Source organism: Haliotis rufescens, unplaced genomic scaffold (genome assembly GCF_023055435.1).
Source record: "Haliotis rufescens isolate VD_foot unplaced genomic scaffold, xgHalRufe1.0.p SCAF_14, whole genome shotgun sequence".
In the NCBI taxonomy this organism is placed as follows: Eukaryota; Metazoa; Mollusca; class Gastropoda; order Lepetellida; family Haliotidae; genus Haliotis; species Haliotis rufescens.
This window is the reverse complement of record NW_025963824.1, coordinates 17,395,916-17,418,707: the sequence shown is the minus strand read 5'-3', so window position 1 is coordinate 17,418,707 and position 22,792 is coordinate 17,395,916. Positions and strand designations below refer to the sequence as shown.

The 22,792-nt window shown below is 36.3% G+C and overlaps 1 protein-coding gene across 1 annotated transcript in view; it reads left to right on the top strand.

Annotated features, from left to right (window-relative positions):
* Window positions 1–22,792, top strand: part of LOC124152598 — a 38,214-nt gene that overhangs the window by 11,014 nt on the left and 4,408 nt on the right. The gene's annotated exons all lie outside the window — the stretch shown is intronic.

Genomic DNA, 22,792 nt, shown 5'->3' with positions numbered 1-22,792 from the left:
TTTTACGAGAAGCATAGTCGCCTTTTAGGGCAAGCATGGATTGCTGAAAAGACCTATTCTACCCCGGGTCTTCACGGGCACCACAATCGATGGACCGGGTGGGCATGCTTGTATAGTGACTTCGTTAATTGTGTGTCATGTACCCCGATATAAATACATGTAAATAAACGATTGGTTTAAGTATGAACAACGTCCCACGCCGACATGTACGATGCCTCGCAATCAACCAAATAACGAACCTGACTACCCGAGGCTCGTTAGTCGCCTCTCATTATACGACTCTAAGCCGGACTCCCCATCCGATCAAGGGAATATTACCTGCATGGTCAGCTTTGCTCTTACTGGTTCTTGCAGTAAAATGTTGGTCCACATGGGCAGAGAGCAAAATAGTGATTGTTAATATAAGCAAACATCCAGCACGTCGGAGGACGTTGAACCTCCGATCCATGAAGTCACCTAGTAAGACAATTAAAATTAAGCATGTGTTGCTGGGGACCCCTTCTACACGAAATCAACTGCCTGAGTGGTCTAGTGGATAGACGTCTGCAGAAGGAGTGAGTAAGTGGGTGAATATGTATTTACACTGCTTTTAGCAGCATTACTGGAGTATCATGGCACGGGACACCAGAAATAGGGTTTACTCATTGAACACATGATGGGAATCAAACCCGGGCCTTCGACGTGACGAGCGAACGCTTTGACCAATAGGCTAACCAATCGCACCCCTGACAGCGGAAGATAAAATACACGGAATAAGATAGTACCCGTGCTTGGCGATTGGCATTACGTGGATAAACATGGATAAACACAGTACATATTCTGTTTTACAAAACTCATGTAAGAATCCATGTATTACCTTCACCCTCACTGGGTAAATACAAGAATTTCTGAATTCTGACACTCCTTGTGTAACACACTTACTGGTATAATATTCCCTATAAAAGTACCACTCATGACCTCCCTCAATATTTGCTAAGTTTGTGGTCCTAATCACTTTCAAAAGCTAAAATTAATTATAAATATTCAACAGTTAATAAATTTTAAAGGTGTTATGCCGCTTCTGCACGGCTTAATTACAGTAATACAAGGGTAAATATCTAATCGATAATAAATAAAAATCAGCTACAAGTATTCCATTATTTGTACATGTGAAAGGGCTATCCCATTTCTGGTCAAAGGGACATGAGTGATAATATAGTAAAAGGTCTCTTATAAATAGCAGTATTAACCCATTACATTAAGATTCTGCTCATAAGTGTGAAATATTATTTACTATCATCAACCGACAAGAAATCTTAAGATTCCCTTAAATGTAGATTTTAAAGGCATTATCCCACTTCTGGTCAAGGTGATATGAGTCATAATATAGTCAAAAATCTCTTAAAATTAGAAATATTATCCTATTACATTAAGATTCAGTCCACAAGTGTGAAATATTATTTACTATCATCAACCGACAAGAAATCTTAAGATTCCCTTAAATGTAGATTTTAAAGGCATTATCCCACTTCTGGTCAAGGTGATATGAGTCATAAAATAGTCAAAAATCTCTTACAATTAGTATTATTGACCCATAACATAACGATTCTGCTCACAAGTGTGAAATATTATTTACTATCATCAACCGAGAAGAAATCATAAGATTCCATTAATTGTAGATTTTAAAGGCATTATCCCACTTCTGGTCAAGGTGATATGAGTCATGATATAGTAAAAAATCTCTTAAAATTAGAAATACTGACCCATTACATTAAGATTCTGCTCATAAGTGTGAAATATTATTTACTATCATCAACCGAGAAGAAATCTTAAGATTCCCTTAAATGTAGATTTTAAAGGCATTATCCCACTTCTGGCCAAGGTGATATGAGTCATAAAATAGTCAAAAATCTCTTAAAATTAGAAATATTGTCCTATTACATTAAGATTCTGTCCACAAGTGTGAAATATTATTTACTATCATCAACCGAGAAGAAATCTTTAGATTCCCTTAAATGTAGATTTTAAAGGCATTATCCCACTTCTGGTCAAGGTGATATGAGTCATAAAATAGTCAAAAATCTCTTACAATTAGAAATATTGTCCTATTACATTAAGATTCTGTCCACAAGTATGAAATATTATTTACTATCATCAACCGAGAAGAAATCTTTAGATTCCATTAATTGTAGATTTTAAAGGCATTATCCCACTTCTGGTCAAGGTGATACGAGTCATAATATAGTCAAAAATCTCTTAAAATTAGAAATACTGACCCATTACATTTAGACCTTTGTTCATAGGTTTGAAATATTATTTACTATCATCAACCGAGAAGAAATCTAAAGATTCCATTAATTGTAGATTTTAAAGGCATTATCCCACTTCTGGTCAAGGTGATATGAGTAAAAAAAAAGTCAAAAATCTCTTAAAATTAGAAATATTGACCCATTGCATTCACATTCTGCTCACAAGTGTGAAATTTTATTTACTTTCAACAGCCAACAAAAAATCTTAAGATTCCATTAATTGTAGATTTTAAAGGCATTATTCCACTTCTGGTCAAGGTGATATGAGTCATAAAATAGTCAAAAATCTCTTAAAGTTAGAAATATTGACCCATTACATTAAGATTCTGTCCACAAGTGTGAAATATTATTTACTATCATCAACCGACAAGAAATCTTAAGATTCCACTTATTGTAGATTTTAAAGGCATTATCCCACTTCTGGTCAAGGTGATATGAGTCAAAATATAGTCAAGAATCTTGTAAAATTAACAGTATTAACCCATTGCATTCACATTCTACTCACAAGTGCGAAATGTTATTCATTATCATCAGCCGAGAACAAATCTTAAGATTCCATTAACTGTAGATTTAAAGGTGTTATCCCACTTCTGGTCAAGGTGATATGAGTCAAAATATAGTCAAGAATCTTGTAAAATTAACAGTATTAACCCATTGCATTCACATTCTACTCACAAGTGCGAAATGTTATTCATTATCATCAGCCGAGAACAAATCTTAAGATTCCATTAACTGTAGATTTAAAGGTGTTATTCCATTATGGTTGAGCGAGTAAGTGACTATGGTTTTATGCTGCTTTTAGCAATATTCCAGCAATATCACTGGGGGACACCAGAAATGGGCTTCACTCATTGTACCCATATTGGGAATCAACCCAGGTCTTCGGCGTCACGAGCCAATGTTTTAACCACTAGGCTACCCGACCGCCCCGACTTATGGTTGAGGTGATATGAGTGATAAATAGAGGTTATCACGCGAGTGTGTTTTGGGATGGTAAATATCCTGTATTAGGAATAAACATTGTATTTAGCGAGCCTTGGCTTGTTAAATACATAGTAATTGATATTTCTCCAGATTCCCGATGGTTAATTCTGACTTGATCGCAGAATGACAAGGGCGATGCCATGTTTGTTTATAAACAGTGAAAGTAGTCCCAACTTGACCTTTGATATTTGCATCTCTATCCGCATATGACCCCAACGGATATCGTTTTTATCCATTGGCTTTATTCTGCTGAGAAACCTACCCATTATATGATAATAAAATATAAAATCTCATAAAATTAGAAATATTGACCCATTACATTCAGGTTCTGTCCACAAGTTTGAAATGTTATTTACTATCATCAGCTGAAAGAAAATCTAAAGATTCCATTAACTGTAGATTTTACAGGTGTTCTCCCTTTTTTCTGGTCGAGGCCATATAAGTAATAATATATACTGAACAACAAAAGTTCCTGTGACATTAAATAAGATTTAATGCAAAGTTATGTTTTTTACCAAATCTGAAACAATTTCTGTTTGCAACAGATAAAAGACTCCTGTAAATGTTCAAATGGTTTAATTTGTCATACTAAATGTTTCTGAATCAGCTCCAAGTCATATGGTCTATGGCGAATGTGGTAGATACCCGTTATATATTTGTTCATATTTACGTTTACTCAGATACTGGCTCAAAATAACAGAGATGTCGCGGGAACGAATCCCAAGAAAATGCTACGAAATGCTTGTCTATCGTGATAGTGTTGGTTACGTAACCTGGGCATCAAACATAAGCATTTACTCTTCTCTCACGGATTTGGATATGTTTGGCTAAATCAAAGCGTTGGAGACAAAATGTATTTTCTTAGCTCTTTTAAGCAGGTAGCAATTGATATGTTTACTCAAAACTGGAGGTCGTCACTAGATAACAGTACACGCTACGACGTCTATAAAACCTTTAAATATTGTCCAACACCAGAGGTTTACCTGCATACTATAACAGAGAGAAAAATTAGAGACACATTTATTAAACTCAGGCTAGGGTTAAATGATTTGATGTGCAACAGGGGTCGCTTCTCCTCTATTCCTAAGGATATGCGTTTTTGTCCATTCTGCGAAAACCATATTGAAAACGAATTACACTTTTTGTTTATATGTCCAATTTACGACAACCTAAGATTGAAATATATGCCTGATATCACTAAGAACCACTATTCCATGAACAAAATATTATCTTTTAATGGTATCCCTAGTCAAAAATTAACTAAGATATTACAATACATCTATCAAAGTCTACGAGTGCGTAGTAAATTACTTAGTAAATCCGATATGTCCAGAAATAATTAGTTGTTTTGAAACTTTCGCATCTAGATCAGGAGTAGCTACATTTCATTTTTGTCTGTTTGTTTCTACTAGAAATGCATATACATTTAAGTTGTCAAATTGTCATGACATTATGAGTATATTACTGATAGATCCTTTTGTATTGAACGTCGTGCTATGGCTGAAAGCCTTTGCGACGTAAAACTTCATATTTCCATTCCATTCCTTTTGTATTCCTTTTGTATTTTATACTACTACTGCTGCCACTGTGGTTATTACCACTGTTATTACAATACCTCCATTACATGTCAAGCATCATATTAGTTATCCAATAATTATATAATGCGCTGTACAGCTGTAAATGATATTGTTTATCTGTATGTGTATATGGGCCAATGGCCTTTCATACAATAAAGATTGATTGATTGACTTCAGAAAATGTGTGATTTCATATAAAAACATGAACATGCATAAATGTCAATTTACAAATCAATAGTGTGTGTGTGTCCACCTCTGGCTGCAATGCAAGCAACACGTCTTCGTCTCATGGAATAGACCAGGCGTCGCACAAAGTCCTGTGGGATATCTGTCCATATCTGCTGGAGCATGTTTGAAGTTCCTGCTGTGTCTGTGGAACACGTGGTTGACGTCGAAGGCGCCGATCCATCTCATCCTATATGTGCTCGATTGGTGAGAGATCAGGGGAGTGAGCCGGCCAGGGGATGACAATTACGTTGGTTTGTTGAAGAGAATCCTGAACAAGTCGAACAATATGAGACCGGGCATTGTCATGTTGAAAGGTAATGCCTGGGCCATGACGACGACAAAACGGTAGAACAACAGGCCCAGTGATCTCGTCGCGGTAGCGCTGTCCATTGAGATTTCCCTCTACCACTATCAAACAGGTCCTCTGTCTTGCTGTAATCCCACCCAATACCATAATGCTGCTGCCCCCGAACCAATCTTCTTCCATAACACAACGATTGAAGTAACATTCACTTTGACGTAGGTACACACGAATCCGTCCATCGCTTTGGCTGAGGTGAAAACGAGACTCGTCAGTGAATAGAACTTGTCCCCACTGCATGGCCGTCCAGCGTAGACGCTGTCTACACCAGTGTAGACATGCTTGACGGTGGTTTCCTGTCAAAATGGGTCTTCTGGCGGGTCTTCTGGCGACAATCCCTGCACATCTGAGGTGGTGAGGTACGGTTTGTGAAGATATTCGTCAAAGGCCAGGGATGCTTCTTGCAGTCACTGTTGCTGGCTGAAATCGATTTCGTAGGTGTATTGTTCAAATCAAGTTGTCTTGTCGATTATTGGTTACGCATAGCCTGCCACTCCGAGGAGGGTCTCTGACTGCATTCGTCTGTTGCCAATGTTGCCATAAACACCAAATTGCTCACAGGCGCTCATTTTCGGACAAGCGTGGCATTTCGTAATGTGAAATAATTGCGTAATTTTGTTGTTTTTCTGAGTAGTTGTTGTCAGCACGATGCTAAACAATGCACATGGAATCCAGTTAACGCACATGTTTTTATACCCATTCTTGGGTAGTGAAATGCATGGGGCTTGCATAAAAGTCAACTTTGGCATCGAATGCATGCTTTTCTGTAGCAGTTGCGTTTTTGTGACTAGATTCCATACATGTACTACAATATTGAAAACCAAACTTCACTTGTTTGAAAAATTCACTAAAATATTGGTGTCACAGGAACTTTTGTTTTGAGTATAGTACCTGGCAAATGAAACGAGAACAAAGAAGTACTGCTTATTACCATAGTTAATGTAGAGATCTACTTGAATGCTGAGGTAAAATGTACATATTGATAATCTATGTCAGGCAGAATAGTTTCATTTTGTCTTTGTTTTAGGAGTTCACAAAGTATTAGTAAGAATTAGTCTTCAGGCGAATCATATGTCCTGTGATGAAAATATGAGGGCTATATTGAATTTTACTTATCGCGTACATGACGACACTTTCAAAGACATGTTAGGAGGGGTTACTTTGATCAGAAACATTACTCTTCAAGGTCAAATTGTTGGTTCTCAAACTCGCTCCAAGAGAGCATTGCTACCTTTTATTGGTGAATTCTCACACAATTTATTTGGTGCCGCCCTGACAGCGACGTGAACATAATACAACAACATATCAATATCTTATCAAACAGAATGAGAGCTGAAGAAGCAGCTTTTAATGTGTCACAGGATTACATGGGTTCGTACATATCTAAGGCTAGTGACAGAATGGATGGTTTGAAGCAAGGTATAATTCAAATAATTCCAGTAAAGTAAAATTATTTTTTTCTGCTACAACATTAACAATATGAGCTTATGACCTTGCTTAAATTTACACTGAGGTTTTCACACCCTTCATAGAGATAGTTCCTCCTTGGAATTCAGGTATCAACAATCTCCTGAGCAGTAAGAGATCTGAACAGACAACTAGTCAGTAGTAATTAGGGAATCATCTTGTGACATGTTTATGGCTAGTGTGTCAGGTCAGTGCTAGCAGTAGCTTGCCTGTATTCAGTTGTTTGAGCCCTCAACAGACCAATGAACCCTTCAGTATAAACTATCAATTTCCACTTTCCCCTGTTTGGCTTTAGCAAGTCTAGAAATAGACAAATACACATATCCATGGAAGGTGGTAATACATCAATCTATACAGATGTTCACAGGTCATAATCAACCTATGACATTTTATACACAATATCATCATACAATCTACACTTAATGGAATGTTAAGATTTCTTCTTGGCTGATGATAGTAAATCACATTTCAAACTTGTGAGCAGAACCTAAGTGTTATGGGTCAATATTTCTAATTTTAAGAGATTTTTTGCTATTTTATTACTCATATCCCCTCGACCAGAAATGGGATAACACCTATAAAATCTACAGTAAACGGAATCTGATGATGTTCTTTTGGCTGCGGATAGTAAATCACATTTCTAGCTTGTGAGCAGATTCTGAATGCTATGGGTTAATATTTCTAAGTTTAAGAGATTTTTTACAATATCATTACTCATCTCCCCTCAGCCAGAAATGGGATAAAGTCTATAAACTCGACAAATAATGGAATCTTAAGATTTCTTCTTGGCTGATGATAGTAAATAACATTTCTAGCCCGTGAGCAAAGCCTGAATACTTTGAGTCAAGCTTTCTAATTTCTTGTCGGTTGATGATAGTAAATAACATTTCAAACCTATGAACAAAGGTCTAAATGTAATGGGTCAGTATTTCTAATTTTAAGAGATTTTTGACTATATTATGACTCATATCACCTTGACCAGAAGTGGGAAAATGCCTTTAAAATCTACAATTAATAGAATCTAAAGCTTTCTTCTCGGTTGATGATAGTAAATAATATTTCACACTTGTGGACTTAATCTTAATGTAAAAGGACAAGATTTTCTACTATATTAATACTCATATCACCTTGACCGGAAATGGGATAAAACCTACAAACTCGACAAATAATAGAATCTTTAGATTTTCTTTTGGCTGATGATAGTAAATCATATTTCAAACATGTGAGCAGAATTTGAGTGCTTTGGGTCAATATTTCTAATTCTAAGAGATTTTTGACTATATCCATACTTATCTTGCCTTGACCAGAAATGGGATAACACCTTCAAACTCTACAATTAAGGTAATCTTAAGATTTTCTTTTGGATTGATGTTAAATCACATTTCTATCTTGTGAGCAGAATCTGAATGCTATTGACCAATATTTTAAATTTTAAAATATTTTTTGCTATTTTATTACTCATATCCCCTAGACCAGAAATGAGATAACACCTATAAAATCTTCAGTTAACGGAATCTGAAGATTTCTTCATGACTACTGATAGTAAATAACATTTGAAACTTGTGAGCAGAATCTGAATGCAATGGGTCAATATTTCTAATTCTAAGAGATTTTCTACCATATTATTATTCATATAACCTTGACCAGAAATGGGATAACGCCTGTAAAATCTACAATTAATGGAATCTTAAGATTTTCTCTTGGCTGCTGATAGCAAAGCACATTTCTAGCTTGTGAGCAGAATCTGAATGCAATGGGTCAATATTTCAAATTTTTAAGTGAGTTTTAACATTATTCCAGTTATATCACGGTGTGTCAGCTTAATGTGGGAGGAAAGCCCGAAGTGATGGTGCTGACAAACCTAGAAGCATTACTGGGGTGAACCGGGATTTGAACCAACCATCATAGGTTGCTGGCGGATCAAAGGGACGCAACTCTGCACAGTGAATCGCGGCGCCTTAGACGACACGGCCACCTGTGCCCCCTCTAATTTTAAGAGATTTTTTACTATATCATCACTCATCTGCCCTTGACCAGAAATGGGATAACACCTTTAAAATCTACAATTAATGAAATCTTAAGATTTCTTCTTGGCTGATGATAGTAAATAACATTTCAAACCTGTGAGTAAAGCCTCAACACTTTGAGTCAAGATTTCTAATTTTAAAAGATTTTTTTACTATATTATTATTATTCATATAACCTTGACCAGAAATGGGATAACACCTTTAAAATCTACAATTAATGAAATCTTAAGATTTCTTCTTGGCTGATGACAGTAAATAACATTTCAAACCTGTGAGCAAAGCCTGAACACTGTGAGTGAAGATTTCTAATCTTAAAAAGATTTTTTTTTTACTATATATTCATTCATATCACCCCGACCAGAAATGGGATAACACCTTTAAAATCTACAATTGATGAAATCTTAAGATTTCTTCTTGGCTGATGATAGTAAATAACATTTCAAACCTGTGAGCAAATCCTGAACACTTTGAGTCAAGAATTCTAATTTTAAGAGATTTTTTTAACCATATTATTATTCATATAACCTTGACCAGAAATGAGATAACACCTATAAAATCTACAGTTAACGGAATCTGAAGATTTCTTCATGACTACTGATAGTATATAATTTGAAACTTGTGAGCAGAATCTGAATGCAATGGGTCAATATTACTAATTCTAAGAGATTTTTTACCATATTATTATTCATATAACCTTGACCAGAAATGGGATAACACCTTTAAAATCTACAATTAATGAAATCTTAAGATTTCTTCTTGGCTGATGACAGTAAATAACATTTCAAACCTGTGAGCAAAGCCTCAAATCTTTGAGTCAAGATTTCTAATTTTAAAAGATTTTTTTTACTATATTATTATTCATATAACCTTGACCAGAAATGGGATAACACCTTTAAAATCTACTATAAAGAAATCTTAAGATTTCTTCTTGGCTGATGATAGTAAATAACATTTCAAACCTGTGAGCAAAGCCTCAACACTTTGAGTCAAGATTTCTAATTTTAAAAGATTTTTTTTGCTATATTATTATTCATATAACCTTGACCAGAAATGGGATAACACCTTTAAAATCTACTATAAAGAAATCTTAAGATTTCTTCTTGGCTGATGATAGTAAATAACATTTCAAACCTGTGAGGAGAATCTGAATGCTATGGGTCAATATTGCTAATGTTAAGAGATTGTTGACTATATTATTACTCACATCCCCTCAACCAGAAGTGGCATAAATGTTATGCTTTCAAGAATGAAAGGAATCTTGAGAGTTTTGTTTTCTGAACATTGTCATTCACATTTACAACCTTTGAGAAACATGTACTTTGACAATAAGCTGTGCATATGAAACTACATAGTTTAAAAAAAAAGCTTCGTCCCCTTCACAGCTGTAATAGGCTAACTGATCATCATGGAGGGACTGACTGCACAATGCATGACATTGTGCTAGGTCTGTACCTGCCTTGATAGAAACCACAGAAAAAAGGTAGAAAGTAAAGGTATAATGACTTACCTTGACGTTCTCGTCTCTCAAAGAAATATTATCTTAGAAACTTCAGCCACTTGGCCTTCAACAGCAAGGACCAGAGGACCATTTTGATCAAGTTGTAAAGGGAGGATAACTCTTACTGTTGCTTTGTCTTGCAAATTTTAATGTCAATGGTGACAGAGCATGAGATAACAAGTTCAGTTCTCTATTAGTAATGGGTTTATTAAATATATGTTATCTGTCTTAAGTTGGTAATTTTGAAACCTTTCTAAATATTTCAATCATATTAAATAATATCATTTAGATTCAATATGGTCTCCCCAGAAATATGAGGACATTTTGCTGGCAAAACGGTTATGAAAGCTTCAAAGTTTTTATGTCAATAAGCTACCAGGAATGGTTCAATGAGTTTCCCAGTTATTTTAATACTGACCAGGAAGGAGATTTGGTCATACCGGGTATTACATACATGTATGTATTTTTTCTTTTAAAACAATGAGAAAAAGAATAGGGTGGTGGGTGAATCAAAGGAACATTAAAGAAATCTTTTTTTAACAAGAGAAATCTTTTTCAACAATTTCTACTCTAATATTTCTATATGTAATTAGTTTCTTTTATTTTTTAAGTTAGACTTCTAAGATGAAGCACAAACTTTCTCACATCCTGCATCTGCTATGCCTGGAAGCAGTTACATGTACCTCCACCATTAATATAAGAAAATAGTTGCTTTTATCATCATGTACACAATAATCAAATGGAGTGATTTTTAATAATTGTTACCACTAAAATCTAACATGATAATGATAGTAATATTTACAAAAAATAACTTTGGGACTTGAGAATACAAACAAAAATACACACATCAGTTGCCAGAGGGCTGTGAGGTGTTGTTGCTTAGAAATCCCTTGAACAGTAAAAATTTAACTGTACCCCTTTCAACTCTGACATGTTGAGTATTCATTGTTTGATGTTTAATGACACACTTAGTTATATTCAAAATAATTAATATTATTATATTGATGTACATACCCTCCCACAAATATTTTGTTATCATCATGGCCTATTGTACAATGTCATGAGTATTTATTCCTAGACATTTACCTGCTGTTTTACTGTGTATGAGAAGAAATATGTCCAACTCTCATAACTCTTGCAAAATTGCATAACACAAACATCCTAGGAACTTGAATTATTATGCTTGTATCCCCACTAATGAGTGGCATAACAACTTTAAAATACATAAATTAGAGAATAATTTTGTTTTCATTTGGCTTTAGCTATTTTGTAGGAAACACTGTGTTCAGAAGTGGCCAAGATAGCTATTTAACAGAAAATTTACTCTGTTATTAAATATGTCACCACCTCACAAAGGTTATGATATGATAGACAATTAAATAATACATTTGGGAGTGATATCGTGGTAAGAAATTAAACATGGCAATGGGCAGTAATTACAGATAATAAGCAACACGACCATTTTTATAGGAATTGCACTTTGTCATGAGCGATATGCATAAAAAGAAGAAATTGTATTCCGCTTTAGTTCCGCATTACCACTTTTACACGCTGCTATATTTAGCTGCGTATGTCGGGCATCGAGTCAGTAGAATTGCCATTGGCGCACTTTGCAGAACGGAGTAAAAATACAAAACACAAGAAGTGCAGATGATTTTGCTCTTATTAAATGTTTGTCAATTAAACACATAGTTGCATGCCAGAGATATAATTATCCACGGTGTTTATCCCAGTTCTGGTCGTATCCCAGTTCTTGTCGCTACATGTGTTAGCGTCGCTGATCTAGGTAACATGTAAAAGAGCAATCGTTAAACGAAATAGGATTTGACACGTATCAAATACTTCTAGCTATCGTGATACGAATTTCCATCTGTCGGCATAGCGTTTATATTATAGGAACGTACTATATCTAAGTAAATACCACTTTATAACGTCACTGTTCATCGTGTATAAAGCAGACACGTTGGTTAAAGTAGATCTCTTCTCCCCATACTCTCAACAGTCACACAGTTCGCGCCGACTTGGCCCGGGCTGTCAAAATCAACTTGATACAGACAGATGTATCTTCAAATGTGATTACCTCTATAGATTAGTGTTATATCTACCTATACACCAATTTATAATTTCCAGGTGTATCGCATTTAAAGAAATCTGCGCCGTTAAAGTGAAGCATTTTTACTGTATTTTCTTTAAAAAATCCAAGTCAGAAATGTTCGGTCCGACCTGGCCCGGGCTGTTAAAATCAACTTAAACCTCACAGATGTATCTTCAAATGTGATTAAATCTATAGACCAGTGTTATATCTACCTATACACCAATTTATAATGTCACAGATCGCAGTATTTATAGAAAACGAGGGGCTCAAAGTGAAGCCCTTTTCCCTCTACATTCTCAACATAGTCTCTATCAGAAGTGTTTGGCTTGTGTTGGGTCCGACTTGGCCCGGGCGGTCAAAATCAACTTTAAAGGCACAGATGTATCTTCAAATGTGATTAAATCTATAGACTAGTTTTATATCTACATATAAACCACTTTATAATGTCCAGGTGTATCGCATTTAAAGAAATCTGCGCCGTTTAAATGAAGCATTTTAACTGTATTTTCTTTAAAAAATCCAAGTCAGAAATGTTCGGTCCGACCTGGCCCGGGCTGTTAAAATCAACTTTAACCTCACAGATGTATCTTCAAATGTGATTAAATCTATAGACCAGTGTTATATCTACCTATACACCAATTTATAATGTCACAGATCGCAGTATTTATAGAAAACAAGGGGCTCAAAGTGAAGCCCTTTTCCCTCTACATTCTCAACATAGTCTCTATCAGAAGTGTTTGGCTTGTGTTGGGTCCGACTTGGCCCGGGCGGTCAAAGTCAACAGATGTACCAAATGTATTAACATGTATACAAAGTGAAGCATTGTTTCGCCTTAGCCAAAATTCACCATAACCTTATAGATTTAAACGTTGTATATGTAATTTTAACTGTAACCTTTTGACTGAAATCCTATTCTTTTGTAAAGGAAAATAACTTACACGTTTAGAGGCCTCCCAATCGTAAATCCTTGGTAAAAAACGATTGACAAGGTAGACGTTACCCATAAAATTGTGTCTACCTTGTCATCCGTCAACTTCAACAAAGAGAAAACAAATGTTTCACTTACTTACTTACTTACTTTGGAGATTTAACGTGCGCTTTCCGACTGATGCGTATTTCGCACACGGGCCCGGCCAGGCCATTTAATGTGTTTCCGAAAGGGGCGAAGGTGGTCTGTGCAACCCAAGAGGGGGGTTTTAGGGGTTGCTTATATAGAATTTGGGAATTTTGAGATTTGGAAGAGATGCCGATGGGATTGGGGAGGAGAACTAAGGGAGCTGGGTATGGTGGATGTTTGTTTGTTTATGTGATTTTGATTTGGTAGGTTATTGTGTTTTTAGATGCGTTTTATTAGTTCCGTTTTTATTAAGAATACGCCTAAGGCCTTGAAGTTTTCTAGTTTATTTTGTGGGTTTAGTATTGCTTCTAGAGTTAGAGTCTTGTTTAGATTGAGGGTGGTTTGTAATGCGGTTCGATGTGTTAGGTAGTGTGTGCAGTGGATGAGTGCGTGTTCTGGGGTTTCTGGTTGTTTGCAGTGTGGGCAGTTACCTGTAGTGTGTTTTTAAAAAAAATTTAGGTGGTTATTTAGGTTGGTGTGTCCTCTTTGGAGTTGAGTGATTACTCTGTCGATTTCTTTGGATGGATGGAGAATTTTTGGTTTGGTTAGTGGTTTGCTGAGCACTTTTTTGATTTGGCTATTTGAGTTTAGATATTGGTTATGCCATTTTTTGTGATTTTTTGCTTGTTTACACTTTTAATTTCTGATTTTGAGATGGGTAAGTTTAAGCTTATTTCTGGGATTTTGAGGGATAGTTTAGCTGCTTTATCGGCGTTTTCATTACCGTATACTCCTGCGTGGGCGGGTATCCACAAGAAGGTTATTTGTTTGCCTGCCTTAGTTAGGTCGTTGGAGCTTTTAAGTATTTGATTTATTAATTTAGGTCGGTTTGGGGTATTTTTGTTTTGGAGGGCTTGCAGTCCACTTAGGGAGTCGGTAAGTATTAGGATTTTTTTTGTGTTTTTTTTTATTCTTGATTATGGAGGGCTGAGGCCATGCCCATTAGTTCTGCCGTGAATATTGATTGGTTGTTTGGGAGTCGGAAGGATTGTGTGGTTTTAGTTGGTTGTGTGGTATGGACTCCGAAACCTAGGTGTTTGGAGGTCGGATCTGAGGATCCGTCCGTGTAAATGTGACACCAATTTGGCCAATTTTCGTGTATGTATGCTAGTGTGGTAGTTTTAGCTATGTTTGGGTCGGTTTTTTTATTTATTTGGCTAGCTAGTGTTGTGTCTATTTTGGGTATTTTAAGTTTAGGGGTGAAGATATTTGATTGTTAGCAGTTTTGTTTAAGATTTTTAATTTGGTGTTCATTTAGGTAGTTTGTTATTCTTTGGGATATTGGGGTAAGTAAGGGGTGTTTACGAGCTAGAGCTTGGTTTTTGGGGCTGATGTTTTGGTTATTAAGTTTTGGATGAGAGGGTTTGATTGGGACGCGGCCCAGAAATTTAAGCTTAGCTGTTCCCTGCGTAGACTTAGTGGCATTTCTCCTGTTAGGGATGAAGTGAGGTGTAGGAGGTGCCAAGTTGGGTGCGTGTAATTAGTTTGAGAGCCTGATATTGTATTGAGTCAAGTTTTTTAGATAGAGAGTTGTTTAGGGTGTTGTATATGGCGCAGCCGTAGTCTAGTTTTGATCTAATTAGTGATATGTAGAGAGAGAGGAGGGTATCTTTGGATGCTCCCCAGTTAGAGCCAGTTAGGCATCTTAGGGTGTTTAGGTCTTTACTGCATTTAGTTGTTAGGTTTTGGATGTGAGCATCCCAGGTGAGATGTTCATCGAAAATAAGTCCTAAGAATTTGGTTTGTTTTTGAAATTTGATTGTTTGATTGTTTAGCTGGAGGATTGGGGAGGCGGGTTTCATGTTTTTATGTTTGAATACTATTCCTGTTGTTTTTTCTGAGTTAAGGGAGAAGCCCCATTTGTCAGCCCATTGTTGTATTTTATTAAGAGATTTTTGGAGTAAATTTTGGACCATGTTCATGCTTTTAGTGCGGATCCAGATGGCTCCATCATCCGCGAATTTTGATGTGTTTACTTTAGGGGATAGGCCCTCGAATAGATCGTTTATCATTATATTGAAGAGGGTGGGGCTGAGGATACTGCCCTGTGGAGTACCATTTTCTAGGGGACATTGGTCCGATAGAGTTTGGTCTATACCCACGGTTATTTTACGATTGTTTAGGAAGTCCTGGATGTAGTTTATTATCTGACCTTTGAGTCCTATTTTTTAAAGTTTTTGTATTAGCCCATCGTGCCATACCATGTCGAAAGCTTTAGAGAAGTCTAAGAAGATGCCTGTGGTATATTGTTTATTTAGTTGTCCTGTCTTAATATCTTGTTCTAGTCGGGCGAGGTTATCTAGGGTTGAGCGGCCAGGAGTGAAACCGCTTTGAACTGGGTTTATGATGTTATTTTGGGTTAAGTAATGTTGTAATCTATTTTTAGCCATTGATTCCATTACTTTACATAAGTTTGAAGTTAGGGATATTGGTCTATATGAGTTAGCTTGATTAGCTGGTTTATTAGGTTTAGGGATTGGTATGACTTGGGCCTGTTTCCAGGGAGTAGGAACCTGTCCGTTTAGGTAGATGAGATTGTATAGTTTGAGTAGTGCCTGGAGTAGTTTTAGGGGGAGTTTTTTAATTATTTGGTAAGAAGTTAGGTCTAATCCTGGGGCTGTGCCCTTTTTCCTGTTTTGGATTACGTAGAGGAGCTCCTCCATTGTGTAGGGTTGATTTATTTCTAGATTGTTATTGTTTGGTTCTTTTGTGGGTTTGTTTTCTGTTTTAAGTTTATCTTGGAATTTTTTACTGAAGTTGGTGTTACTGCTAACGGCCGAAAAGTGGTAGGGGAGATTATTTGCTTTTTGGGCGGGGTTGGTTGAGTTGTCAATGTTAGGGGTTTTTTTATGTCGTTTTAAGCCTCTGATGGCGTGGATTTTGCGCCAGACCATTCTGGCATCTGAACGGTTATTTATACCTTCGCAGAATTTTTTCCAGTCTCTACTTTTGGCTATTTGGACTAGTTTTTGAACCTGGTGGTTTAGTTCGTGGGCTATGTTTAAATATTTGTAGTCGCATTTTGCTTTATTGAAGGCTGATTTACGTTTTCGTCTAGTCTGTTCTATTTCCTCATTCCACCATGGTACCGTCGGTTTGCCTGTCTTAGATGTTTTGAAGGGGATGGAGGTTTTGGCTGCGTTTATTATATAGTCTGTTAGGTTTTTACAATAGGTTTCTGGATCATTATTTTCTATTTCGTTTAAGTTAGCTTCGTTGCAGATATCTTGGAATTGGTCCCAGTTAGCTTTATTGTAATGGAATATATACTATTACATTATAAAGTGGTATATGGGTAGATATAACACTAATCTATAGATGTAAACATATTTGAAGATACATCTGTGTGTTTAAAGTTGATTTTGACCGCCCGGGCCAGGTCGGACCCAACACAAGCCAAACACTTCTGATAGAGACTATGTTGAGAATGTAGAGGGAAAAGGGCTTCACTTTGAGCCCCTCGTTTTCTATAAATACTGCGATCTGTGACATTATAAATTGGTGTATACTAGGTAGATATAACACTAGTCTATAGATTTAATCACATTTGAAGATACATCTGTGAGGTTTAAGTTGATTTTAACAGCCCGGGCCAGGTCGGACCGAACATTTCTGACTTGGATTTTTTAAAAGAAAATACAGTAAAAATGCTTCACTTTAACGGCGCAGATCTCTTTAAATGCGATACACCTGGACATTATAAAGTGGTTTATATGTAGATATAATACTAATCTACAGATGTAAACACATTCGAAGATACATCTGTGTGTTTAAAGTTGATTTTGACCGCCCGGGCCAAGTCGGACCCAACACAAGCCAAACACTTCTGATAGAGACTATGTTGAGAATGTAGAGGGAAAAGGGCTTCACTTTGAGCCCCTCGTTTTCTATAAATACTGCGATCTGTGACATGATAAATTGGTGTATAGGTAGATATAACACTAGTCTATAGATTTATCACATTTGAAGATACATCTGTGAGGTTTAAGTTGATTTTAACAGCCCGGGCCAGGTCGGACCGAACATTTCTGACTTGGATTTTTTTAAAGAAAATACAGTAAAAATGCTTCACTTTAACGGCGCAGATTTCTTTAAATGCGATACACCTGGACATTATAAAGTGGTTTATATGTAGATATAATACTAATCTACAGATGTAAACACATTCGAAGATACATCTGTGTGTTTAAAGTTGATTTTGACCGCCCGGGCCAAGTCGGACCCAACACAAGCCAAACACTTCTGATAGAGACTATGTTGAGAATGTAGAGGGAAAAGGGCTTCACTTTGAGCCCCTCGTTTTCTATAAAAACTGCGATCTGTGACATTATAAATTGGTGTATAGGTAGATATAACACTAGTCTATAGATTTAATCACATTTGAAGATACATCTGTGAGGTTTAAGTTGATTTTAACAGCCCGGGCCAGGTCGGACCGAACATTTCTGACTTGGATTTTTTTAAAGAAAATACATTAAAAATGCTTCTCTTTAACGGCGCAGATTTCTTTAAATGCGATACACCTGGACATTATAAAGTGGTTTATATGTAGATATAATACTATTCTACAGATGTAAACACATTTGAAGATACATCTGTGTGTTTAAAGTTGATTTTGACCGCCGGGGCCAAGTCGGACCCAACACAAGCCAAACACTTCTGATAGAGACTATGTTGAGAATGTAGAAGGAAAAGGGCTTCACTTTGAGCCCCTCGTTTTCTATAAATACTGCGATCTGTGACATTATAAATTGGTTTATAGGTAGATATAACACTAGTCTATAGATTTAATCACATTTGAAGATACATCTGTGAGGTTTAAGGTGATTTTAACTGCCCGGGCCAGGTCGGACCGAACATTTCTGACTTGGATTTTTTTAAAGAAAATACAGTAAAAATGCTTCTCTTTAACGGCGCAGATTTCTTTAAATGCGATACACCTGGACATTATAAAGTGGTTTATATGTAGATATAATACTAATCTACAGATGTAAACACATTCGAAGATACATCTGTGTGTTTAAAGTAGATTTTGACCGTCCGGCCCAAGTCGAATCCAACTCAAGCCAAACACTTCTGATAGAGACTATGTTGAGAATGTAGAGGGAAAAGGGCTTCACTTTGAGCCCCTCGTTTTCTATAAATACTGCGATCTGTGACATTATAAATTGGTGTATAGGTACATATAACACTAGTCTATAGATTTAATCACATTTGAAGATACATCTGTGAGGTTTAAGTTGATTTTAACAGCCCGGGCCAGGTCGGACCGAACATTTCTGACTTGGATTTTTTTAAAGAAAATACAGTAAAAATGCTTCACTTTAACGGCGCAGATTTCTTTAAATGCGATACACCTGGACATTATAAAGTGGTTTATATGTAGATATAATACTAATCTACAGATGTAAACACATTTGAAGATACATCTGTGCGTTTAAAGTAGATTTTGACCGTCGGCCCAAGTCGAATCCAACACAAGCCAAACACTTCTGATAGAGACTATGTTGAGAATGTAGAGGGAAAAGGGCTTCACTTTGAGCCCCTCGTTTTCTATAAATACTGCGATCTGTGACATTATAAATTGGTTTATAGGTAGATATAACACTAGTCTATAGATTTAATCACATTTGAAGATACATCTGTGAGGTTTAAGTTGATTTTAACTGCCCGGGCCAGGTCGGACCGAACATTTCTGACTTGGATTTTTTTAAAGAAAATACAGTAAAAATGCTTCTCTTTAACGGCGCAGATTTCTTTAAATGCGATACACCTGGACATTATAAAGTGGTTTATATGTAGATATAATACTAATCTACAGATGTAAACACATTCGAAGATACATCTGTGTGTTTAAAGTAGATTTTGACCGTCCGGCCCAAGTCGAATCCAACTCAAGCCAAACACTTCTGATAGAGACTATGTTGAGAATGTAGAGGGAAAAGGGCTTCACTTTGAGCCCCTCGTTTTCTATAAATACTGCGATCTGTGACATTATAAATTGGTGTATAGGTACATATAACACTAGTCTATAGATTTAATCACATTTGAAGATACATCTGTGAGGTTTAAGTTGATTTTAAAAGCCCGGGCCAGGTCGGACCGAACATTTCTGACTTGGATTTTTTTAAAGAAAATACAGTAAAAATGCTTCACTTTAACGGCGCAGATTTCTTTAAATGCGATACACCTGGACATTATAAAGTGGTTTATATGTAGATATAATACTAATCTACAGATGTAAACACATTCGAAGATACATCTGTGTGTTTAAAGTTGATTTTGACCGCCCGGGCCAAGTCGGACCCAACACAAGCCAAACACTTCTGATAGAGACTATGTTGGGAATGTAGAGGGAAAAGGGCTTCACTTTGAGCCCCTCGTTTTCTATAAATACTGCGATCTGTGACATTATAAATTGGTTTATAGGTAGATATAACACTAGTCTATAGATTTAATCACATTTGAAGATACATCTGTGAGGTTTAAGTTGATTTTAACAGCCCGGGCCAGGTCGGACCGAACATTTCTGACTTGGATTTTTTTAAAGAAAATACATTAAAAATGCTTCTCTTTAACGGCGCAGATTTCTTTAAATGCGATACACCTGGACATTATAAAGTGGTTTATATGTAGATATAATACTATTCTACAGATGTAAACACATTTGAAGATACATCTGTGTGTTTAAAGTTGATTTTGACCGCCGGGGCCAAGTCCGACCCAACACAAGCCAAACACTTCTGATAGAGACTATGTTGAGAATGTAGAGGGAAAAGGGCTTCACTTTGGGACCCTCGTTTTCTATAAATACTGCGATCTGTGACATTATAAATTGGTATATAGGTACATATAACACTAGTCTATAGATTTAATCACATTTGAAGATACATCTGTGCGTTTAAAGTTGATTATGACCGCCCGGGCCAAGTCTGACCCAACACAAGCGAAACACTTCTGATAGAGACTATGTTGAGAATGTAGAGTGAAAAAGGCTTCACTTTGAGCTCTGTGTTTTCTTTAACTACTGAAATATGAGACAATAAAGTGGTAAATAATTAGATATAATACTAGTCTTTAGATATAAATAATGTTAGGAACTTTAGAAGTGCTTGGACAGTTATTAACACGTGTCGTGTCAGTCTTTTGACATTCGCGAATATCCACTTCCAGAAAACATCCTGTGTTGGTTTAACACGAATTAGTAAAGGTTAATTACCTTAACACGTTAATTAATGAAAGAAGAGTAGTCAAAACACTGTCGTTTCCTGCCCAGGACATCACATCCCTACACGCTTAAGGTCGGTGAGAAACATTCTAATCAAAGCATACACACAGTCAAGACGCTGACTTTTCTACGAGACTCACGGTATGTAGTCATAATCATCAGTTAATTACATTGTTGAAGGTGCATTTTTATTCAAACTCAATTAAATGAGCAAAACTATACGTTTGTGGACATTAGAGATCTGCCTAGATATGCGCGTTTCGTTTTATTATTATGCAATCCATTTTTAGTATTACCCGCTGGCCCGGCCCGGCCCGATTTTTCTTGGCCCGACTTTTAGGCAATCCCAATTATTTTCCAAAAAGATAATACGGTTGCATGATATCTTCACGATGTTTGGGTTGAACATAGTAACATTCTTCTAAACAAATTTCAAATCTAAGCCGGAAGCAATCACAACACAAACCCAGTTAACCAAACGGAACCATACACAAGAGTGAGTGAGGTAGTTGGGTTTAACGCCGTCTTGAATAGTATTCCGTGTCAGCCTGAAGTGGGATGAAAGTCTGAAGTGATGCAGCTCTTAGACGTTCACCACTTTGGTGAAACCAACGAGCAAGGGTTTTGTGCTGACAACAAAATCGGGGCGAACCGAGATTCAAACACACTGTCATAGGTTTCTGGCGTGCCCAAGGGACACAACTCTGCATAGCGAATTGCAGCGCCTTCGGCGACTGGGCCAACCATGCCCCCGTAAACAACTGTAAGAAACTATTATACAACAAAGATGTTTTAGATGAGATATGTACTGCGGAACATTCCATGAAGAAACAGTGGCAATATTGGACAATCACAAACTACAAAAAACATGCACAATAAACGACAATTAAAAAACACAGGAACATTCAACATTCAAAAGAGGTAGAATTTAATTTCTAAAACAAGTGTTTTATAATGATATGGAAACAATATGAGAATTGAGCAAAACTCTGGAATGTTGTACATACATGTACAAGGAATTTGTTTGTTAGTGTTGATATGTTAACAGATCTTGGAAGTTGTTTCTGGATAACTGTTGGTAAACTTATTAAGAATCTGCACCTTTTAACAGAGTGTACCGAATTCTTTATCATGATTGGGGATTATTTGTGATTCTCTTTCTTGGTTGTATTATGTAAGACAGTGCGTAATGTTGTTCATCTTCTGAGACATCACATGTTTCACAGAGACGTTGTTCAAATGGGGTTGGTGTTTTTGTATATCTACAATTTTTTCAAATTTTAGTTTGTGATTACTTAAACGAAGTTTTGAGAAAAGTGACCTATGGCCTTTGTTTTTACAATATGTAAGATAATTCTCAATATTTATAGATAACGTGACCAAACTGTATGTTCCTAACTTGCTGCTAGATAAATGGGAATCCATTAATGATTGCGTGAATTTTTACATTTGAACTGAAGTATATTTAGAGTGTATTCATTACAATTTTTTGTGTTAACTATTTTAAAAGTTTGCTTTATTTAAACCAACCAACATTTTGACCAGAAATATTGATATTTGCTGCAAAAGCATGCTTTAGAGTGACATTTGTTGTGTTATCTATATAGGATTTTTTTTTATTGGTACTAATAGTGGATATACATCAAGTTTTGCCTGACAGGCCCAGTTTTCTTGCCTGGGGTTTCTTTGTGCTGACCAATTAAAGACACTGTTTCTTGTATTGTGCTTTCCAAAGATAAGTACATTAATAACAACCAATTTGTACTTAACACAAATTTTCTCCTCCCATAGCTTACACTTCCTTCCTCTGCACATAACATTATATGGCGGGGAGCTATTGATGCTCTGCAGCAATCTCTACTTGTTTGTATTGGTACTGATCTCTGAAACTCCGGACTAGGCGTCCGTATACGTTAAACTGT